General features: G+C 34.5%; 1 protein-coding gene across 1 annotated transcript in view; it reads right to left on the bottom strand.

The window, feature by feature from the left end:
• The window catches only part of LOC119644843, a 91,161-nt gene extending 74,910 nt beyond the window's left edge, over positions 1-16,251 (bottom strand). The window contains exon 1 of the mRNA XM_038044605.1: positions 15,809-16,251. The gene's annotated coding sequence lies outside the window, so the exon portion shown is untranslated. The remainder of the gene's footprint in view (positions 1-15,808) is intronic.
• Between the last annotated feature and the right edge of the window lie 827 nt (positions 16,252-17,078).

Below are 17,078 nucleotides of genomic sequence, written 5' to 3'. Positions count from 1 at the left end.
CTAAATTAACCTAAAAATCACAAGTCAGTGCTACGAAAAAAAGAAGCCCTTCTATGTGCAAATCTCATTGATTTTTATTTTGCCGGTTTAGCGGTGGCCCCATATATTACAAAAGATGACTCAGTTGTCGCTTATTGATCTCAACTTAACCTGGCGATTGCCTCCATGTGCAGTAATCTAATCGTAATCTGGATATCTCTGTCCGTCTCGGATTTATCTTCTCCGAGGATTGTCCTTCCTAAACTTACATTTTCAACATTGTGAAAATAATCGCTCTGCACGTATATATATATCAATTAAAAAAAGTTGCACACTTCTTTTAAACTTTCCTTGAAAGCAGAAGCAGCGTAAGAGAACACGAATAAAATTTAAAACTATTTGCCTAATAATTATCATGAAGCCACGTAAACTAATTAAACTTTGCAATTTTATCTTGGGTATTGGCTTTCCTCTTCTTCGTCTCCCTTTTACCACCAAAAGTGAAATAAAATAAATTGAAAGTTTGAAGTCAATTAATACATTAACGCTATTGTTATAAAAGAAGCTACGACCGACAGAAAATTAATATAATGAAAATTAAACACAAATATTATAAAATCAAAAAAAAAGGGAAAACCAATTTATGCCATACAATAGTTGCTAAGTTGCATGGGCAACAAAAGCCCAACTTTCCGCTTTGTACCTTTGGTTTTGCGACCATGGCAGTTCGACAAAGAAAAACGATTAAAATGAAATTTTTTTCGAGACAGGAAAAGCAAAGCCACAGCTGCATTCTGGCCTTCTCGGCTATCACTTATTATTATAAAACTAGTGACTTTGTTCGCTTGGCAGTGTTTTTGTAATTAGTGAAAACGTGCAAGTGTATTTCTCTTAGTAAGAAGATCCACGATCTAGTGATACGAATCGTATCCCAGAAAAGCCAATTTCGTCACAAGATTGTCATTTCATGCTGCTCTTTAACGAAGTTGTACAATAAATAATAAATGAAAAAAAAAAAAAAACTGGGTTTAGTCTTTGATAAGTGTTTCTTCGAGCAACCGGATGGATAGAAATTTGAAAACGTATTCAAAATCGTGCAGCGTGATTTCTCTCAATGATTGTTCATAAAGCATTCGCTACAAAAACATAACTAATAAAAACGTACAAGCAAATGTTCTTTGCTAAATGTTTGCTTTTGCATTAGTTTGTCGTAAAACATATTGAACGACGCTTTCACAAACACAAACACTAACTAGAGAAGATGAGCGCTTATCTCATCTCATTTTTTAATTCATAACTGTTTACATCAAATCCTGAAAACACTTGACGGCAATAACAATAAGGAAATAAACAAATAAACAAAAATTAAAAAAAAGAGAAAAATGAATGTTTACCTGATGGGAATCCGTTAAGATGTCTGCGACGAATACAAAGCACATGATTACAAAATAAATTTCATTTGAAACACTTTGAAACTTTAATTCTAGAATTCGTCTACTTTTCCTAACATAATTTCATCCCGTTACAGATATATATATATATATATATATATATATATATATATATATATATATGTACAATTATCAGGAAAAAGAGGTCTAAAGAAACTTAAGAGAGTTTTCTTGAACGTCTCCGTCTCCTTTCAATTCCAAATAAATGACCTCTACGGAAGTAATAAAAAGTACAGTAATTGGGTGGAAAAGAATCGAAAGCTTGCTTATTTTGGAAGGGGCAAAACAAAAAGGACAAGTTTTGACGAAATTGTGTTGAATTGCAAGGAAGAAATTGGAAATCGACACAACTGACACTCAAGCAGCGTAATGACGTGCAGCACAAATGTTAATTTAAGAGAGATAAATGCTGTGCTACCTATGTCAAGGTTGGATTTATGTTGCATAGCAACAGCATTGCACAACCCTTCAAACGAATACATTGAACGGTTGTCGAAATAGAAAGAAATCTTTGGTGAATGACTCGTTACGACATTCATGTCCAGCGAGATAATACCAAAGTCGCAGCCATCTTATCATGTTAACGACATTGAATTAGAAATCGTGGGATGCAATCAAATATTGTATACAATTAAATAAAACAGTCTAACTCTATTGTGTTTTCGGATAATAAAAAAATTCAATATGCATGACATGCACACTTTCACATGACAAAGCCAGTTGGCTTACACTAGACATTGCCCTTTGAATGAAGCATAAGCCACCGCCTCCCTATGTGAGCATTTATGGCCATTGGCCCATATGAAGAACAAAATGCATTTCAGGTATAATTAGTTTATGTAAAAAGCTTTACTGAAAATTTCATTTAAATCTTTCGAAGAATGAAACATAAATGAAACTAAACTAAGCTTTTATCTTGCACTTTACCAAGAAAAATTCTAATTTAATCGAATCAGTTTTCTGTACTCACTAACACGACATTGCTTGTATATTCTTTGTGTTGACACGTTTACAACGTCCAAAAAGCACCTTTCGGAATACTAGGTATATATGCATACATATTTATATATACCTGATTGTAAAAATGGAGACCGGTCTAAGCCAAGCAAAAGATACGCCTACAATGTGACATAAACTGACAGTATCGCTGGTTCCAAGAACAGCAAAGAAGTTGTGGTACGATATTCTACGGCTGACCCCGTTGAGTCTCTAGGAAATTAAAAAAAAAGCAAAAATCACATCCACCCAATACTATTAAACAGCGAAATATAATATTTTTTTTTTTTTTGATGTGTTATACCATACCCTACACTGCCACTTGTAAAACGGACTTTATTAAGTTTGTGCGAATGTATAGAATACTCAGGCGGACTTTGAATAAACCCAGCGTTTATTATACTGATCGATGGAAAATGGCTTTCCGAATCAATCCAAGTTTGTCGGTCTGTCTGCCTAATGTTTGTCATTGTATTTTCCAGTGTGTTTTGGCCCAAGGACGAACGCCATTGAACATGGTTCGGACACAATCAATTTTTGGAGCCATGCGCGGTTTATTGTAACATAACACTTTATCTTGTTGTAGTTAATGGTGTGTTGTGGCCGATTGCAATGTTTTTACTTCTTTTTTTTTGTTTTTTTAATGCATAGGTGATAAGTATAACATATTCGATGCGGCGGCATACGTACTTAGCAACATAAACAGGAAATAGGCGTAAGAACTTAATAAAAAGATTATTGCGGCGATAACTGATATATAAATGTCCACAAAACTACAAAGGTGCCCAAGTCCTACTACATTGCTAAGCAGGTCTAGATCGATACCGCGCTTTACAATTATTGAGCAGATGGCATCGCCGATTAGTGACTTTGTCTGTCAGTTTCCTAACTAGGCATCATCTTGTAAAACAAGTTCAAATATCATAATGTTTCTCATATTATTTGTGTCCAACAATAACATAATACGTAGCATATGAAGAACATGAAACCTTTGAACTACATAACATAAATTGTAAATATTTAACGTAAGAGAATGTGTAAAGGAATCAATCGTATTTTAAATTTATATGCATATGTATGTATATGTAAATACATAGATACAGTAATATACGTTTAAATTACTTTAGAGAGAAAGGAACCGCATGTGTCCCTAGGCTTGAATATATCCATGCGCTTGTAAATTGATACACAAAACTATTAAAAGTGAGTTTATCGGTTTGAAATCACTTTAGTATATTTCTAGGGAAAATGCATCACAAGATGTTCTCACATAGTTTCATAAACATAAGAAGAAGAAATTTGTATTCAGCTTAGGTCTTAGGTTTTAAGAACACCCGGGACTGTCTCTATCATGTATTTTAAATTTTTATAGTCCTTGCTAGCACATCACGTGTCAAGCAAAAGCCGTACACGCACGTTCTGCTTTATGCATTATTTGCATATGGTAAGTGATAGCAAAGTCTTTCTGTGCGCTTAACTTGATAGGAGTAATAAAAAATAATTTTACCTTAACTTAATTACACAATTTATGATGATCGCGACTTTGTGCACTTTCTGAGGCCTTGTGGACGTGTTTGAGTGCATTAGAATATCACGAGTATATTGCGATATGGAATAAGTTCCGCCAGTAGTGCATGAAGCTGGGAGCTTTGGAGTTTGTTGAGAAAGTTGGTCTAAAGCTGAAATCGCTATGACAATAGTAAAGGGGAGTCCTTTTGATAGATCAAAAAAATTTAAAACAAAATCGCAGAATCTACTTGTGTGTACTTTGTGAGGATAGTATAAAAATTTCTAATTGGATTTTTTAAAATAGGGCGTGTTATGATAGGTGATCGAAAAAGTGATCCGATCCAAACCATTTCCAGTGGCGTTATGGCTTGTAGGTGGGACACAAGGGAACACAACGGACGGCCAGACAAATACGTTTCGATCGATTTAAAATCACTTTCTGGTATAGTAAAAAGTGGGTCCATCTCAAACCTTTCTGGGTGTTGCTTACATCCGGACAAACTTAATCCTATGCCGGAAGTAGTAGAATATTTGAACCGCAACTTATTGCCAGGCAGCATAACATTTTTATTTACGTTTATATCGGAAGTAGAATGAGTTTAAAAAAAAAATACATATATACATGGATCAATTGTGTTAATCAATTAATTGCTTTGCCTCATTGCACAGGGAAATCCCTAAACTTTGTTTCGATGTGTGGTTAACGTTTGCTCTAAAAACTTTCGATTCCAGTAAAAAGTAATAAAAATGTCATCTGCTAATCCGTTTGCTTTACTTTCTTGCTATGTGATATTTTGTAGAGGAGACAGGGCGGATTTAGCCATGGGAAATATCTAAAGCCTTAGCTCTATGAAGAGAATACGCGCTAAAAAGCCAATTTGTAACACGACCACAAACACTAGCTTAATAACAAAACAAAAAAGAAAACATATTTAAATCGGATTATTTTATGGTCACCAGTAACTGACGCTGAAACAAGAAAAATTTTCAATAAAGCCATAGATGTGCATTTTATCCTTTACGGATACACAACAGACGATATTTGCACAAAGCGAAGGTCGTGTTAATATCGTTTGCGAGGCGAATCGCACATTCACATAAACCAATGCGTGCACTGGGGAGTTAAAAGTCTCGTTATTAATAGCGCTTGAACCGTAATATTTTACAAGATAAGTCAAATGCGAGCGTTGGCGACTTTCTAGCAATTTTATTAGAAAAAAATATCAAATTTTTTTCCGCACACTAAACTGTTACTTAACAAATTCCTAACAAAATAAACAAGAGTTACTGTTATATAAAAAAGAACCATTTAAGGTAAATTATTAAAGCTTTGTGCTGACATCTTTAATGAGGTAAGCTCTACTACGTTTTCGTCTGGAGGGCATTCGAGGAAATTGACAGAGTTAACCAAGCGCACATGTTACGCATACAGAAAATGTTATAAGATGGTTATCAACCAATCGCAGTAAAAACTGCATAGGCAGATAGCGTCTGATGAATATATATATATATATGTGCGTGCAGTTTAGCCTTATGCGTGTGTGTGTGTACGTGTGCGTGTGCGCGAGTATTTAAAGAATTAGTGGCAGCGCACTGCCAACTTCTCGTCTTTTGATTTTTGAATGCATGTATTCTGCATGCATTCCGGATCTTTGAACCTGACCTATGAAATCCCACATCCTTCGTCCTCGTATGAAACTGGTTGTTTGGATCTCGTCTTCGCGTACCCTTATTCCGAAGAATGTCGTGCAAAAATCTAAAGTATTTCCTCCACCTTCCCTCATCTGTCAACATAACTGTCAGTACAGTGTACTGTAATTGTGGTAAGCGTATTTCTCAAGACACACGGAAGCAGTGTACTCCTGCACAGCTAGTGTTATCTGCTCGTCAATTAAAACAGCAGAGACACTTCGTGAGGGTCTCGTGCGTAGCCAAAACTTTTGTTAAGAAAAAATTTCCTTTTTCTTGCTTTGCTTATATAGATACACACTTATGTGCATATATTTGCGCGCATGTATGCATGTGTGCAAGTAAGTAGGTGTAGGTAAGTACCATATCGGTGCGTTGCAAGTGCAAAATCCCTGTAAGATCATTTTTTAGTTCAGACCGTAATAATAAAAAGCAAACAACAGTAAATCTCAAAAAATCAGGAAAGTAATTCTTCTCGCATTATTTTAAAATGACATAAACACACACACACACACACACAACACACACACATAATCGATTTATCATGTCCATATGTTGGACGTTTGTTTATTACTAATATATACTGGCATTACAATATCATACTGCGGTCAATTGCTTTAGAACTTAGATAAAAAGTTGCAAGACCTCTTACAATCGCATCAAATATGCCTTCGAAAGGCATTAACCTTAAAAACTCGAAACCAAACACTAAGTTGCAAGACACTTTGGCATAAAAAGTTCAACTTACGTTATGTGCTAAGTGCTGGGTGCGTCCACTAACTAATACATTTTAAATTATTAAACGAGTTTTTAATAAAACGAAAAAAAAAAGCGAAAGGCAAGCATGTGCTTGCAAAAACACATCCTTGGGCATCTATGAAAATACGAAAAATATGAAATGGAAAACATTTCACGAAAAGGTGGTACAGCCTGCTGAAGGCCCTATTAAAGCGTTAAAGGCCAAATAAATATGAGAAAACGCCAAAAAAAAACAAAACAAAACAAAACCAAGAAGACGAAAAGAGAAAAAGCTTTGACTTTGAAGATTTCGAAAACAATAAAAAGATATGATGCTTAACTAAGCAGGCTGACCTCATTGTGACATCACTTAGTAATAGGTTTTTACGGACGCTTGTGTAAGCAAAATAAGTAAATAACTAAGTAAGCACGTAAGTATGTGTATATAAATATTTGAGCATGTACTGGGTTGGAAAGCAACGATTTGCGATATTCACATGCATACACATAAACGGTTTCGTATTCTCAAAGTTTTTTGTTTGTTTCTTGCCTCTAACATATGACCTCAGTTACATTTGCCCAATAATAATAAACCTTCTCTAAAAGCGAAAGCTTGTATAGTTCATAAAGGAATACGTGAAACTTACGGTGTAAAATGCGTAACAAAATACACGCCTCAGCTTACGGCTTTACACGCGTCCGTATTAGATATCACGACTATCTACCAACAAAATGCGTGTAAATCGAACAAAAACATCCATCTATCATGCACGCAGGCAAACTGTGGGTGCATATTATACGAGTCCACTAATATCATTTCTTTATCGATAATTTATAAATTTGTTGACTGAAATAACACATTAGTTAATAATTTCGTAGAATAATATATATAGATGCCGCCAATATTAACAAAACCACATGAATTTTAGAGAGTACCGGCCGGCCTTCAAACGAAATGTGCAAACATTTCATGGCCTTGCGATTGTTAGTTCATAAGTTGCATGGATTTTAATGACATGAATTTTTTGGTCGCTTTGGACGGTCGTGAACGTCTGCTTGGCTTATTGCCGATTTACTGACTCTAAAGTGTAGCGATGAATCTGTGTCCCATCCCGCATGTCACATGCCGCATGAAAAAATCCTTTTCATTTCACCTAAGCAATATTAAACTGCACCGTGAATTATTAAAAATTGTAGTCAAAAGTCAGCAAACGCGGTACCCACTCCGAACAGACCTTTCTAATGGACAAGTGTAAGCAGCCGAGTAAGTAAAAATCGCGACTACCAAGCCTGTTATCGCTAAATCAAAGCTTAATGCGATACCTACCGATTGCGCACACCCCCACTAGGCGGCGGACCCTTGCCTATCTCTTTCGTCCCCGATTAAAAAAAAAAAGTGTCTATGCAAAATCGCCTAAGCTATATGATATAACTTTACTTTCTATTTTTCTTTCACTTTTATCTTTCAAGGCAATGTCGAATTTGAAGCTTTTTTTTTTTTTTCTTATCAAGGAGCAATATTTAATCAACAGACTAAACTTGGGCCTTTCCATTATTTTAGAAATTAAGAGAGCAGAGTCATTAGAGCAATTGTTACTTGTCAACTAATTATCCGAATGCCATGGTATTATACGAATTTGTCAATAGCGGCGACATGTATATGTCATGTTACAAATTTTGTGGACTGATCTGGTGTTAAACTACATTTCTATATAAACAAGAAGTTGATCATGTCTGTTCCTGCAAGTGAGAAAATCGTAATTAATTTTTTTGGCAATCGTTATACTTGCACGTAATCTAATTGTCGAGACAAATGATCTAAAAAATATTGCACCTTGTAGTAAAGATAGCGCGAACTAGCCTCAATTGTCTATCAGTCGGTATAGATTTAAAATCGACGGAATGAGCAAAAAAAAAAAATTAATTTCAATATATTCTGAGCAAAATACTTTTCCGACGACTCGTTATAGACCTTTCGATGTAGACCTTTCTACGTAACAAAAGCAAATTTATGGTGGAACAGCAATAAAACAAATTATTATGTTATGACGACAAGAGTTTCGTTTTCTTTCCTTTCTTCCTTCCTGACCATAATTTAGTTAAGATTGCTAACAAAGATTTCTTAATTCTGCAAAATGCTTCCATGCGAACTATACGTAAACAAACGTGCATATATATAATATATGTATATAAAGAAACTTATAGTAAAAAAAGAAATGATTACATTTTCATGCAAATGTTTGAATTAAAACTGATAGCTTGCTTTGTCAGAGGTTTATATAATTTTATATTATTTGCTTTCTATATACATACATTATATTATAGATTTAAATATGACAAAAGATTATTTATTTAGATAAAAAGTAGGTTACCTGCGCTTACTCGTTTTCCTTTGCGAAAAAGAACCTTAAACTCTCTTTGTCTCAAAACGCAAGCCAATCTTTCCTTCCCTGCCCAATTATATCATTTGCGGACTATAATTTCCTACAGATAATACATACACATGCATATGTACACATACTTAAGCATATGGAGATTATATTATCAAACTTTTTCTCTTACAATTGCTATGAGATGAGCATTAGATTGTTGGAAAAGGTGAAATGTAAGTTACAGAGTCGCAATCTACCTGAAGATAAATCTAAAAGCTTGCCCTTCATACGATGAGAATTTGACTGACATAAGGCGTTCAGCGTTTTTAGGATTAAGTGATCGCTAAACACTTTTTGTTTGTAGCCAAACTTAAAAATCGTGGCATCGTGTGCCTGCTTATGTCGGCTCTATGAGTTCTTGCAGGTTAAGATGGCCTCGGCTTTGTCATTATCGATACTGAAAAACTTACCCGTAAACCCGGTTGTACAAAACAGCATTAAAACTTTTTAAAACTTTAGGAAACTTCACCAGCGCTGGCCACCTTCGTGGGCATTTCTGTCGCGGACTTGATGTGAACTCAATACATACTCGCACTCAGTGGAAGTCAAATCTCAACTTATGGATGAAAATCGTTTTATTTTTATTTCATTTTTTTAATCGCAGATAATTCGCGAAAAAAACTATTTGGATACTTTCGTATTTGGGAAGGACTTTCCAAGTTATCAACTGAAAGAGTAGTAGCAGTAACGTGCAATGTGAATGACTTGGGTAGTGTGTTGTGGCTTTCACAACAACCCAATAGATGAGATGTAGCGACAGGAGCGTTTTTATATTCAATGATAAATGCTTGTTACGTACAAGTGTTTAAGTAAGAGTATGATTGTGTGAACATGTGGTGATTTAGTGCGATACCGCATGATATGCTTTTTTAAATCCACTTATATAGTCATTTACAAATGGTTCGCTATCAGACATATGCGACAAATGTATTGAATGGGGCGACTTCTCTTAGCGAAACGGAAACGAACCAGAAATTACTTTCTTTTATTTTCGCCAAGATACTAAGTTAGTAATGTTCTCTTTTTTATTTGTTTATTTGAAAAAAAGTTCGTTCTTCGACAAGGATCAATGTACGTGTCATAGAAGTTTGTATAAATCACGCAATTAATTTCTTTAATACCTTTGTTTACACTACACTTTTACAATTTATCCTACGTGGGCAAGGTCAAATATTGTAAATTTTTGTTTTTGTAACTTTTGTTTCATTTCGCTAGCTGTTACTGTTAGAAAAACTTTTTCTTCGACAACTGAAATACAATACTTTACTAAACTTCAAAGCATACATATTGATACTAGAGTCAATCTCCGGCTCTTATTCGTGATGGATCCAATTACAATTTGATTTCAAGTTCGGCTGTCCAAAATATGAGCTAATGAAGCAGAAGAACGTAAAAATATGCATTTGATTGACTCTTATACACGCATCCTGATACTGATACTTGTACTAATTAGCAAACTTTTTTTGCCTTTTTTTTTCAATCAACTACTCAGGAGATTTCCCTTGTGTTAATGCAAACACAGTAGCGAAGGACTGTGGGCAAGTTGGAAAGGTGGAGTTGAGAGATGAAATGAGAGTAGTATGGCTTGATAGTGGCTAGTGGGAGCATTAGGAAAGCGGCGAGAAAGTGAGTATTGCATCCATCATTATTAACACTAGAATTACCGGCATTTTCAATAAATCCATTTGTATCAAAATGAGTCACTTTGACGCATAATCTTTCGAATCGAATTTCCACAATCACAGCAATTGAAAACATCATAGTCAAGCTAGGCCGACCAAAAAATACCCTACATCACATTGTCTAACACAATTTTTATTTTTATCAAAGAATGCAAGAATTACTTCTTGTTTTGTACTGTATATGAAAAATTACACCCCTTTGCAAATAAGGGCGTACTTTCCGTAACAATTGTTGTTGTGCGCAAGAAGCAATTGCATTACTTTTATTTTATTGTTACAAAAATAAACCACCTTTCTCAGTAAGACTCTGTTGAAAGCTCCTTAATAGGTAAGAAGGGCCAAGCTAGCGAACAATGCGTACAGTGGTGTATCGCAAGCATATATTAGTGGCGAAATGTGGCGAAGAAATATATTATAGTTTTGATGTGCTGTCGTGAAAAGAAGAGCAGACCCCGTTGACTAATAAGCGACTAATCGAAATGGAAAGAAGAACGCAAATGATTCAATTGTTAATCAAACACTTGTTTCAAATAGATAGGAATTGTGTGCCGTCATTTCTCGAAACGATTTTTCATAAAGAGAGGTCTAACGAAGCGTTTCTTCCTTATACAGCGCTTACTTTTCAACGGAAAAGTTTATACAAGTTGCTTAGAATTTAATTTCTCACTAAGGGGGATAGCGAAGACCTTAAAATATGATATCAGCATATATGACAACAACAACAAATGGAATACAAACATTCTGAAACCGCTTTATCGCCAAATAGTGAAGCTCACCCATCAACAACATTAATGCCGGAATCGGCCTTCCAGCTTTGAATCCTAACGTTCATGATTGAAAGGAGAAAATCATCCGAGAATTGCTCAACTCTAGGAATTCGGTACTCGACCAAGATGAGGAAAAAAAAGCAGACAATTACATTCCGCCATAAGCTTTCGAAGTCAAAAATAATAAACCAAGCCGGTCCTGAACATTTGAATTCAAACCGCCATGTTTAGTCGACAGAATCCATCCATACGCTATATGCTGGGCGCTGGATATGTCGAATGAATGGATCCTCTTTGAAACCGACTCAGCCGATTCTCTGTGTCGCCTTGGAATCTATTCTATTGTGATCTCAAAGCATCTGCAAAGGAACAGGCTTTCTTGCTATTTTCCTCAGATTAGCTTCGCAACCACAATACATTTTTTATTCGTACTACAACCGATTGCCTAAACAAACGGTTACACGTAAATGCATGTCCTCACCCGTTTTTGCCTAAATATAACTTGCCTTGATATCAGGAGTGGCGTCTTTGTCGCGCTCTATATTGAATTTAGATAAAGTATACGGCAAAACACACAAACAAAAACATATTTCTTGTGTTTACGATTAGTTTTGATTGCTTTTACCAAGCGTCAAGCAGTAACCTGCCATCGTTTGCACAGCTACACAGAAGAATTGAAGCAGTTCTATATATAGTTAGGTCTGTTCTATACAAAATTCCATTTGTATTGTGAACTCTGTATATGCACTTATGTGGAATTATAGTTACATCCTCTTCCTTCTCGAACGCCTTTAAAAACGTATGTTTTAATTCTCGATACTTGGTAGAGATCTTAAACACGATTTGGAGAAACTGTACCATAACGGCTCAATGCTAAGAAGAAGAGCCTGTAGGTAGTTGTAGTCGCAGAGAAAGCTGACTTTTTGAAAGGCAGCGATTACAGTCTTGCTATTGCAGGCGATTGTAAGAGGGACAACCTATCCCCTGCCAATGCAGTAGTAGCGGTCGCAGTTCAAGTTTAGAATAAGCATATTCTACCCCAGGTTAATCATATCCTCCAACATTTACAACCACATCTATAGCTACGTGTCAAGCCATAAATATTGCTTGTAAAACCAAACTCAAAACGATTATCCTCATGAATAGTTTGTTAACCATAACGGTTAGCTGAAACCGTTTCAATTTCAACTGTAATAAAGTAAGGAATACCATTGCCAGTTACGGAAACAAAATGAATACTTTTGAGGCTAGAGGTCATATGCGTCCCTTTGCAAGTAGATGTAGCAATCACATCCACAGCTCTGGCATCATCAGTTATGGATGACACAACGGGAAAGATTGACCCTCATAAGTATGATACAAAAAACTTCGAAACAATATTGAATGGTGTGCTCAACTTAATCCTGATCTCTTTTCATGACGATATCCAACCAAGATTAAGAAAATGAAGATCGAAACATTTGCAAGCATCCTCTTTGGTCATATCCTTGCCACGTTCCAATGAATACTTAAGAAATTTACTCCTTCAATTTGCAATAGCGGAAACAGCTTTTCCAATATTTAAAGATACCCTTACGGCGCGTCTAGCTCTACGAAATCTCGAAAGGGCCTGGAGAACATAATCTCAATAAAATGTTTAAGTTTATTTAAATGGTTAGTCTAAGCACTTTATGTATCCCTACTAAAGGGTAGGAGCGTTAGTCTTAGTTTCTAGTCCAGTACTCATACTACCTTCGTCCTAAAATTAATTTCTTTACTCTAAACTAGACTATAAAAACGATAATGATATCGTTAATCCACTATCCCGGTATTCAAAGGTCTTACATATGTACGGAACTAATCTGCGAGATTATAACAACTTTAATAACTTTACAAATAACAAACGTACAGGAAGTTAATAACTACACCTTGTTATGTTATATCATACTTTTATTATATTAAATTATATTTTTAGAAAGTAATTGTAGTCTCGCTACTTTTAAGTATCTCGTATAATGTTTGTTTTTTTTTCTTTTTTTTTTAAATGGGAAACGAGATAATATAAAACCTCTCCGTTATTGACTATGCAACTAGTTTATAACATGACATGCTGCATAAAAATATATTACGCGCTTGAGATGAAATAAAAAAGAATTTATCACTACATTACGTCTCCCAAGAATTTTATGCATCAGCAAAGGTATTTACTTCAAAAACAGTAAGCGAAAAAAATTCTCGCCATATAATGAATGGTTCACATTATTAACATGCAATAAAAGTTTTGCAAAAATAAGAAATTCAGTTAAATCACTTAATGCACATATCTATCTTGTTCATGTTGTTTTCTCCCATCAACTCTTATAAACTTCTTCTCATTCTCGAAACGATTGTAGTAAGTAATAATTTGTAATAATTTGGAAAATTTTCACTTTTACTTGATATGTATCGTATGACAAATACTTAAGGGACACGCAAGAACTTGTGAAAGGGAACTGGAAGCAACTAGAAATTACATAATTGCGTCCGTCTTCTAATGGTGATTAAGAGAGCATTCATTTCGAAGACTAAACAATAAAGGTGCAGATCAAGTATATCGTTATCTATATTACTATATTACTACATATATAGTATTTATTGCCTCCCCCTCTCTCCCTAGCTTGCTCGCACCTATCCTGTCATACACATAGTACGAAAGCTACGATCAGTCTAAATAGACGAAAATTGGAAAATAGTAGAGTCTTACGTAAAAATCAATTCAAAAATCTTAAAAACAGGTGCATATTTTTCAATCATATATTCTTTTTATACGGTCTCATTGCAGATTACACGCATTCAAAAATTGATACACAAAGGCTTCGAAAACCACTTAAACACTTCAAATAATTTTAGATAGCAAATAGTAAATGTGCGCACGTAAGTGTGAACGCATTAAAATCAATCATTGTCTTAGTACGTTTGGCCACATTAGGAAGGATTTGTCCATTGGCCTTGGCCTCTAAAGCAAATACTTGAATAATCAGACAAACCAAGTCTTGAATGTTTACAATTTAAGCGGAAAGTGTTCAAAGACCTAAGCAAACCATTAAAGTTCCTTAGATTAATACGCCTATGCGGGCTTACTCTTCAGGATGATTTCACTTGACTCTACCATACTACTACTACTACTTCTACTACTATGAAGCCCCATATGAAGCCCCATTAAGACCACCCCACTTCAGTCTTTCAAATATCAGAACCACAAAATGGTTGGTATTTGAAATTAGGAGGTGTATTCAAAGTGCTGGAATTTTTGTACTTTTCGTACAACTACGCTGCGCTGAAGAAAAGATGTAAAGGCCATAAGTGGCCTTTGAGGAAATTTCTTCCATCTGAGAACAACAACAGTTGGTTCTCAGAATTGGAATTCGCGTTGTTTAAGGTGTCAGGGGAGGTAAGCAAATATGGCCTCGAAGACTTTAATGCGAAATATTGTTGTCGCAAGCAGGCCATAAAAACAAGTGATTTTTTTTTCTATCGTAAAAGTTGGTTCGAAATCAAATTCTTTTTAATATATTTTATAGGCAGTTGATGGCAGTTAACAAAATGAAGAAAGCATTTTCCTAGAGCAACAACGAGCGAGAAAAATGTAGTTTGCAACGGCAAGCAGATCTTTAGGTCCACGACAAAGTTTACGCTGCCTGTCTTGATCGTTTGCGTTTAGTGCGATACGAACAGAGTCACGCGTAACGAAACACATTTTATTTGAATTGAACAATAGCCGCAATCTTAGCCTTGAATAAGTCGACTCATAATCCCGTCCTAATCGGGATTAAATGTTCACAACATGGTCCTATTGAAAGCAAAAAAAAAAAAAAAAAAAACTTATTAATGTATTTGCCCTTGAATGTTGATGAATACGAAGCGTTTAAAAAGAAAGCAAAAAATTTTTATATCTTCAGCTACATCACATATCACAACGGATTCCACTTATCTACATACACATGTACATATCACATATCCTTATAATATTATTACGATTTAAGTGAAAAAATTATGCCCCGTTAAGAAGACTTTCATTTAACTTTATGGTATTTATTTAGTTTTTTTTTTTGTTTTTTAACGAAATTTATGTTCATAAAATCGGTTTTATGAACTGCAATAAAAAAGCCAAAAAAGGAAAGAAAACCAAGAAGAAGAAACTGTGAAAAGAATCGTGTCACTTGGTAAATGATATTATAACGTAAACATGAAGATATGCTTTTAAAAATTGTTTATGACAGCAATAATCAAGTCGGAATGAAACCAAGAAAAAAACAAGGGCAAAAATAAAATATTCGAAATATCGTAAAAGTGTAACACTAACAACTTTTCTTGTTTTTTTTTTTTACATTTTCAACTTACTACATACATGCTATACATGTATGCAAAAGTTTTGTTGGTGCTTGTAGCATAAAAATAGTGACTACAAGTTGTTGAAGTAAAACTTAAGTAAAACACATAACACAACATAACAAATCAAAACACAAATATTTATGTTCCGTACAAAAAAAAAAAAAAAAAGAAGAGAAATTAGTAGAGAAAATAGACTAACACCCGAAACAACTTACCTATGCATATGCAGATAAACGTTCATTCATACATACATACATACATTTTATATGCTTTCATATGCTTTACGTTGTGTATGAATATCCGGCGGAAACGCGTGGTCTTATGTTAATTTATATGTGTGTACTTGTTTAATTTTATACCGCAATTTGAGTAACTGCCGTTTAAGTATCAAGTTTGCTTGTATTAACTCACTTGCTTATGTTATTCTAACCTAGACACATGCGTGTACATATGATGCGGCAAACACATAAGTTAGGGTAAAAACTAACCACTGCTGCACACGCTAGGAAAGTCAAATTTCATTTCAAAGATATTTTATGACCTATTTGATAAAATGCACATGATTTATGCTGGACTACGTCTACATATGCTCACATATATATATGTGCGACTACATTTACTATACATATATATTTGAATTTGAATTGAATGTACATATATATTTGAATTTGAATTTGAAAACGAAAAAGTGATTTTCTCTGAATCTTTTTGAAATTGGAAATAATTTCTTTTTGATAACTTGTTTCTTCCTTTTTTCGATCTTCTAGTAAGATTATTATTTAAAATATATCATATATTTTTAAAATCTTTTTTTTTTTTTTTTTTTTTTTTTTTTTTTTTAACTTTTACAAATCTACTGTTTGTTTGTCTGCCAAATTTTTTTTCTTCCTTTGTAAACCAGCCTAGCAAACGGTCTTGTTGCTACAAAATCCAAAGTTAAACTGATGCTATTAGTTTGGCACAGTTTTGTTTTCATCTAAGGATGCTGGGCTACTGCTTGCCAGGACCAAGTTCTGCCGCGAAAGATGCAGAGAGCGCTTAAACAAGTAAGAGTAGGTTAGAATAAAGTTTCCCATCATATAAACTCTTTTAAAACGATTACTTGGATCAGTGACGTTTGTCAAAAACTACTTACTCTGTCGTTGGAGGGGTCAGCATTTTTGCGACGATTAAACAAGTGAAAAATTTGAAAATACCTTGAATCAAATATTCGTTTTCCGAAAAGTAGATCGAAAACGTTGGTATTTCTATAGGCCTTAAATTCACTTATTTCCGCACTATGTTTCGCTTTTGTACTATTCTCTGCTGTTGTTCATATTCTCTGCAAAATAGCAATAATTATATTAAATATATTCTTTAAGCAATAATAACTAAGAAGAAGACTGAATATCATTGTTCCTTTCATAATATATAAAAATTTAGGGGATTTTGTTATTCCACCCTTCACAGAAGAAACTTCAAAGAAGTCTTGAAATGTTCACGCTG

Source organism: Glossina fuscipes, unplaced genomic scaffold (assembly GCF_014805625.2).
Source record: "Glossina fuscipes isolate IAEA_lab_2018 unplaced genomic scaffold, Yale_Gfus_2 0, whole genome shotgun sequence".
Lineage (NCBI taxonomy): Eukaryota > Metazoa > Arthropoda > Insecta > Diptera > Glossinidae > Glossina > Glossina fuscipes.
The sequence above is the reverse complement of the archived record's forward strand: the minus strand, read 5'-3'. Positions and strand labels throughout refer to the sequence as shown.